Genomic DNA, 6889 nt, shown 5'->3' with positions numbered 1-6889 from the left:
ATTGACGAGGCTTTCGCCCACCATGCCCCCCCATCGAGAGATATACCTGGAAGTTGTCGATAGTGAGGCTCGGTGCATATTTTCTCCAGTGCATGAGTATGGATATGTACTCATGGAGCTGCTACTACATTAACATAGCCAAAAGAATAGCTTCATATCCAGAGGGGTGAAAAGAGCATTGTGATTTTGTCTTTGATGCACTCATAAGTCTCCGTTGCAGATGTGGGAATTGATTCTTGAATTTTTGGTTCAAATGTTGTCGAGGCGATAGGTAAGACTGCTGCTTGGTTACCATTGGGGTTGCTTGAACACATGAGCTGTGGTGGTAGGTGCTGAATGCACGAGAGTGGTTGAGTGACTTGCTTGGTGTTGCTTGGGTTGTCATTCTTGTCGAACTTTAGGTGAAGCTGTTGAGGTTGAAATTTGTTGGTGAGGTTTTCTTCACGTTGTTCGATTTTGGCAACCATATGACAGTATTACCTTCATAATATCTTTGTTGTTGAAGCACGTGCACAGGCACCCATCTTTAATGAACATTAGAAATTAGTGCCTGATGCTTTTAGTAGTGCTAAGGTTTCCTTCTTTGTGCAAGCTTAGGGGACTTTGTGATGTGCTTGGAAATCCAAGCGTTGGTATTTCCTTGATAGTACCCTTGTGCTTGCAGTAATCTTTTGGGTACCCACACTTGCTGATATGTTAGAGTTCGCTGAGGAACTTACATAGGCTTTTGTGGATGGTGTTATGGAGTACTTATCTTTTTCCTTGGCCCTGAGTGATCCGTTGAGGAAGAGGCTTTGACTATTAAGGCACCCAAATTTTATTGGCACCTTCGTAGTAATAGCCTTGAGCAACAAGTAGCTACTTCTCCACCCACATTTTGATACCATTAAGATACCTTCATTTTTGTTGTCTTGGTGTATTTTCCTTTTTGGTTGAAGTGGAAGGTTGTGAGCCCTCCTTCACATTAGTTAGCGCTAAGACTGTAGGTTTGAGACTCATTACTGTTTGTGAGACCCCTACCCTCTACAATATTATCAGAATGCTAGCAGTGGAATAACAATTACACAGGGTAGAGTATCCCACTCAGGGCCTCGTCTATGTCTATCCGAGCAAGAGACTATCTGGTGACTCTTCCCTAAGCCAAACCCTCAAAAATTTTCTTGCTAGGAAAACATGGGCGATTCCTCCAAGGAAAAATCTAATGCAAACTATCTAATGTGGTCATTTAGTCTATTGGTCTTCTAGTCCCATATGGTTGAGTGACCCAGTCCGTAAGAGGAGCAAGTCTTGCATTGGTTCATAGAGATCAACGCTTTTTTCCCCCTCGAGTGAGACACAGCCGTTGATCCGGTCCCCTAAAACAAGACTTGTTTGGTTTCTCTATCTATCGTATGTATCTTGAACTAAACTTCTACCCTTGATTTATTTATATTTCAACTATAAGGAATTCCACCGATCTAGTTTAACCCCATCTAGTCCCATGGGTTAGCCGACCACCCAACCACTGTATTAGTGGAAATTCAATCACTCACCCACCCATAATTGAAATGCCATTTTACTTTCGAAGATAAACACACACACTCCTCTTAAACATTTACACACACACTCCTCTTAAGACAAGGATGAATAAATAATCATTAGTACCAATACATTTTCACAGCTTGAATATATCAAGTTCCATCCTTTTCAAACAACATAAGTATCATTTCGGATGCCCCGTTGAAGGTCTACTAACCAACCAACGAGTTCTAGATTCAGTTTCTAAAAATTTATTTTTTATACATAAAACTTCTCGCCAATCCATGAAGATCTCCCTCATCATACCCATGGGTGTCATCGGGTGACCGCGAGCCCGAGCATCGCCTGGTCAGTACCCTCTAGGATCCTCCTTAGGTATCCTAGCACTTCACTCAGGGACCGCTTCGTCGGCCCCTCACCTATCGTAGCGGAGCACACCATTTTAATCATACCGAGGCTAGTCAAGACCTCGGCAGACTTTCCCGCGACGTGGGACATCCCTCTGATGACTCCCTACAGGCCGTTGAAACAGGAGTTCTTCTTAGTTCCACGACCTTATTTAAAACAATAAGCCAAATGCACCCTCTAGCATTCTGGTGTAAAACAGAATGCTCCCTCTAGCATTCTGGTGTAAAACAGTCCTTTTATTAAAACAAGTTTCTATGCAAGTTAAGATTTCCAGTGAGATTAATTATATTTTCACAAAAAGATTTATCAACTAAGATTTCTAAGTTTTTATTCTTATGAGATCTTTTATTTCAATTTTCGGACTTTCCCAAAGGAATAGTCACAAATTTCCTCTTTTGCTTAATTAATCTATTATTTTTGCATGGGGTTGAATTCATACTTATTCTAGAACGAACTCATCTTTATTTTGTGGCCTTAATTGGGTAAATGTTTTACCATTTAATCTTTACTTGTGCAATTATGGCCTTTGGGTAAGGTCTGGGGTCTTGACATGATAACCACTTCGAAGATCCTACTCTTAACATCTTAATTGGGTAAATGTTTTACCATTTAATCTTTACTTGTGCAATTATGGCCTTTGGGTAAGGTCTGGGGTCTTAACATGATAACCACTTCGAAGATCCTACTCTTAACATCTTATTTTTATAGGTCCAAAAAGTAGTACTTTCAAGTTAGGCTATTTCTACTATGAATTTGAGAATTTTGAGGTCAAATTTGGCATCAGTACCATCACAATACCCTAATCTCCCATTTTTCGGGACTCAAACGGGTACCCGAGAGACTACTTTAATCATGATTGAAATTTATAATCTGACGGTCCACCGTCCAAGATAAAAAGTCATCCAATTGTCTATTTGAGACTCGGGAAGTACCCTTATGGTCACGGGACAGCCATGGACATTTTTTCAAAAATCACTCCCGACAACCCCGCCGGACAACGCAGGGTGGTACTTTGAGAGGTTTGTTTTTACATACCCCATATGTTAAATTCTTATCCATGAAAACAAAGGAAATTTCTCTAACCTTTCTCTATTTATTTCATTTAAACTATTGAGGCATAAACATGCTATGTATACATGAAAATGGAACCGAATATCTTCCTTTAGCATCTACATAATTCATGCATAAGCATGCCATGAATATGACATGAAAATGTAACTAAAATTCCTCTTTTGACATCGATGACATTCATGCATAATTATGTCATGAATATGAACATGAAAATGTAACCAAACATCCTTTTTTGATATCTATGACATTCATGCATAAGCATGCCATGAATGTGAATATGAAAATATAACTAAAATTCCTCTTTTTGACATCTATGACATTCACGTTTACACATAACATGAATATGAATGTGAGAATGTGACTAGACATCCTCTTTTAGCATCTATATGATTCATGTATACACATACATGAATATAAATATGGAATTATAACAAAACTTCTTCTTTTTAGCATCTGACATGATTTATACTTAAACATGAAGATATATAGATCAACTCTACATGGTTTAGGAGAAGAACCATGGAGTGGAGAGCTTCCTAAGCATGTGGAAGAGAAGAGAGAAAGTCCTAATGATTAAAGATCTAAAAGAACTCATAAACATGACTTAGAGAAGGAAACCATGACTTCCATGCTTCCAAAACATTACAAAGAGAAGAAGAGAGTATAAGCATCATGGTTTAGGCTTACTGTTAGTGTGAGCTTGCTTCTTGAGCTTGGAGGGAAGAGTGTAGCCTTCAAGAAGAGATAGCCTTCAAAAGAAGAAAAAGGAGCCTTCAAAAGAGGGTTCACCTTTAAGAGAAGAGGCTAGACCACCATGAAGAGGAGTAGGCTTCAAGAGAAGAGATCCATGGCCACCATGGAGAGGATTAGGGCAAGATGAAGTGGTTTATTGAAGCCCCAAAGCTTCCACCAACAAGGGAGAGGAAGGGAGAAATGAGAAAAATACACTAGAATAAGGTTTACACTAACTTTTTACAAAGGGGGAGGCTTTATTTATAGATGGGGGTGCCCTCTAAGTTTAGAGGTTCCCATTTAATTTGGCTTAATTTTAGTCAAAATTGGCCTAGTTATGTCCATCTAAAAAAATGGAGAAATATCTAGCCGCATCATGTACTTTTTGAATTAAAAAAATGGCCCATTGATATGATTTCTAGGCGCCTCCTTGAAGTGAGATTCCCTCTCCCAAGTCTATGCCACCACTTGCCACTTGTTTGTCACCACACATGCTTGAATATTTTATGTTTTTTTATAATAATTATCTTCTATTTTTCCAATGTTCCACATTTCCCATGCGTGTAAATATTGATATCTAGAAAGATCTCTTATTTTTTGCCTTTGAAAATTTTTACACTATCATTTTTGAATAAGGTTGTGTTTCCACGCACCCATCAGCGTCCAAGATTTTAACCCAATCTATAAATCCTTTTTGGTTTCTAATCGGTCGTTCTATATTATAGAGCCTAGAAAAATATTTTCCATCAAAAGGATTTATTAAAATTCCACTTCCTAAATCTAGACTTAATTCTTACCTTATGTAAGATGTGCATCCACCGTCTAAAATATCTCTCAACTGAAAATCCTTTTTAAGATACTACTTTGAGGAATGTGATCATAAAGTCTGGGACAATTTCTCCGTCAGGAATATTTTCAAGATGTGTTCTTCTCTCTCTACGTTAGAAAAGGGTAAACAAGGTCTTTCATTGCACTGAAGAGAGGGGTGATCACTGGGGATTGAGGGAATGTGTCATACACCTTTAGAGGTTGGAGGACGAATCTTACATTCTCTCCCACTTAAGAAACGCGAGATGTCCTCATCTCGCAAACTGGAGGTAATCCTTCATCTTCTTTCTCCCAAGTGGCAATCTCTAGAGGGTAGAACTTTCACTTGACCAAAAATTCCCTTAATAATCTGTTTCTAAGTGTCTTCTCCCATACATCTAGGATCTTTTCAGGTCCAAGTTCCATCTAACCTTGAGTTGGAAATGTTAATTGTTCACATCATCTAGAACATGACTCTGACTTGGTACATACTTTTTAAGTAAACTAACATGGAACACATTATGTACCTTCAAGTGTGGGGGTAGTAAGAGTTCGTAGGCTAGATCTCCTACTTTCTTTGTGATCACATATGGTCCATAGTATCTAGGAGATAGCTTCTTGTATTTCCCTAAGGATAAGGAACTCCTTTTGGGTTGTACACGAATGAAGACCATATCTCCTTCTTCAAATACTCTGTCAGTCCTCTTCTTATCTGCATACTACTTTTGTCTATCCCTCCTGGTGGGGGGCAGCCTTAATATCCTTGCAAATTAACTGCATCTGATGACCCATATCATCAAGCATCTGTCTAGACATCTCGACCCTAATCAATGGATCGGACCAAGTTAATTGTGTGAGGCAATCTTGTCCATACAGAGCTTTGAAAGGGCTAATTCCGATGGTTTGGGGATAAGAGGCATTATAAGCAATCTCGACTAAGTGTAAATAGCTTAACCACTTCCTTGGTTCTCTACCACAATATGATCGAAGAATATCTTCAATCACTTGGTTTACTCTTTCTGTTTGACCATCAGCATTTGGGTGATAAGCTATACACTGAGATCTAAGAAAGTTTCTACTGCTTCAAAAAAGACAGTCCAAAATCTTGATGTGAACTTAGCATCTCTATCACTCACAATTCTCCTAGGCAATCCATGCAATTTGAAAATCTCTTTCAGGAAGACTTTAGTGAAATCTACTAAAGTAAGTCTCTTTTATTGGAATCATATGGGTACCTTTGGTTAGTCTGTCTAACTACCACCAATATGGAGTTGTAACATGATTACACTGATGGTTATCTAGTAACAAAATCCATACTGATGGTACTTTAGGTTCATAAGAGGCCTAATGCTATTATAATGACTACTCTCATAATATATCCATGAAGTACATCACTTAGGACTTCATCCTAATTTGCTACCACACGCTCTTGAAGTGGGATTTGCCATAAATACTTCATCACACCATTATGGGCACCCATCCAAGTTGTAGCTTTGGACACTATTGCTTTATATCTCGAATGTATGACCCTTTGGTGTATCTACCGTGACTTCTTAATGTAAGATAATGGTGGTAGCTCTTGTTAATCCTGGAATTGGATTAACATCCCCCCCTTCCTGATGGCGATCACGTCCTCGTGATCGCATTGAAGACCTTTGTGTTGGGGAGAATGCACGAGCTTTGTCAATTTTGTTGATCTTGAGTGACGTTCAATGGCCTTTGTTCCTCCAAAACTCCAAAAGAAATAAGAAAAGCTAGTTAATGAATGAAGAGGTTAGTGGTGTAGTGGTAATTCCTAACGGGTTGGGGGTATGGTTTTTTTAATGAATGATTACATTTTTATATTTGTGTGATTACATTTTTTTATGAATGATTACATTTTTAGTGTGAGTCTCCTTTTTTTGGGCTTAATTTGTTTTTGGCAATCATCGACAAGGTTACATGTGATTTTTGTTAGTGGAGACACTAATAGATATTAATAATGAAATAGAAGAGGGGAGGATCCGGAGGAACGTAGACTTAATCATCAAAACGAGATGGTGATTCTCAGTTCTTCTTTTGATTCATTGAGACGACTCATCTTTTGGAGTAATTGGCTTTTGATGATGTCCCTTTGTGTGGCAGTATTCTTGTCAAATGTTGTTGGGGTAGGACCTATTCCTGCTTTCTTCTGTCCAAGTGCTTTTTATGATTCTTTGTATATTTAAGTGCTCTTAGAAGTAGATTTACATGAAGTACAAGAATTGAGTCATATAAACTCTTATTGAACTGCTCTGTGTGGAATTAGCCACTTCTTAGTGAGGATTGGAAGAATTACGTTGACTTGCGAGGCTAATATAGATAGATCATTGAT

The sequence above is a fragment of the Cibotium barometz genome, chromosome 36 (assembly GCF_041138505.1).
Source record: "Cibotium barometz isolate CiBa-2024 chromosome 36, ASM4113850v1, whole genome shotgun sequence".
In the NCBI taxonomy this organism is placed as follows: domain Eukaryota; kingdom Viridiplantae; phylum Streptophyta; class Polypodiopsida; order Cyatheales; family Cibotiaceae; genus Cibotium; species Cibotium barometz.
This window is presented reverse-complemented; position numbering follows the sequence as displayed.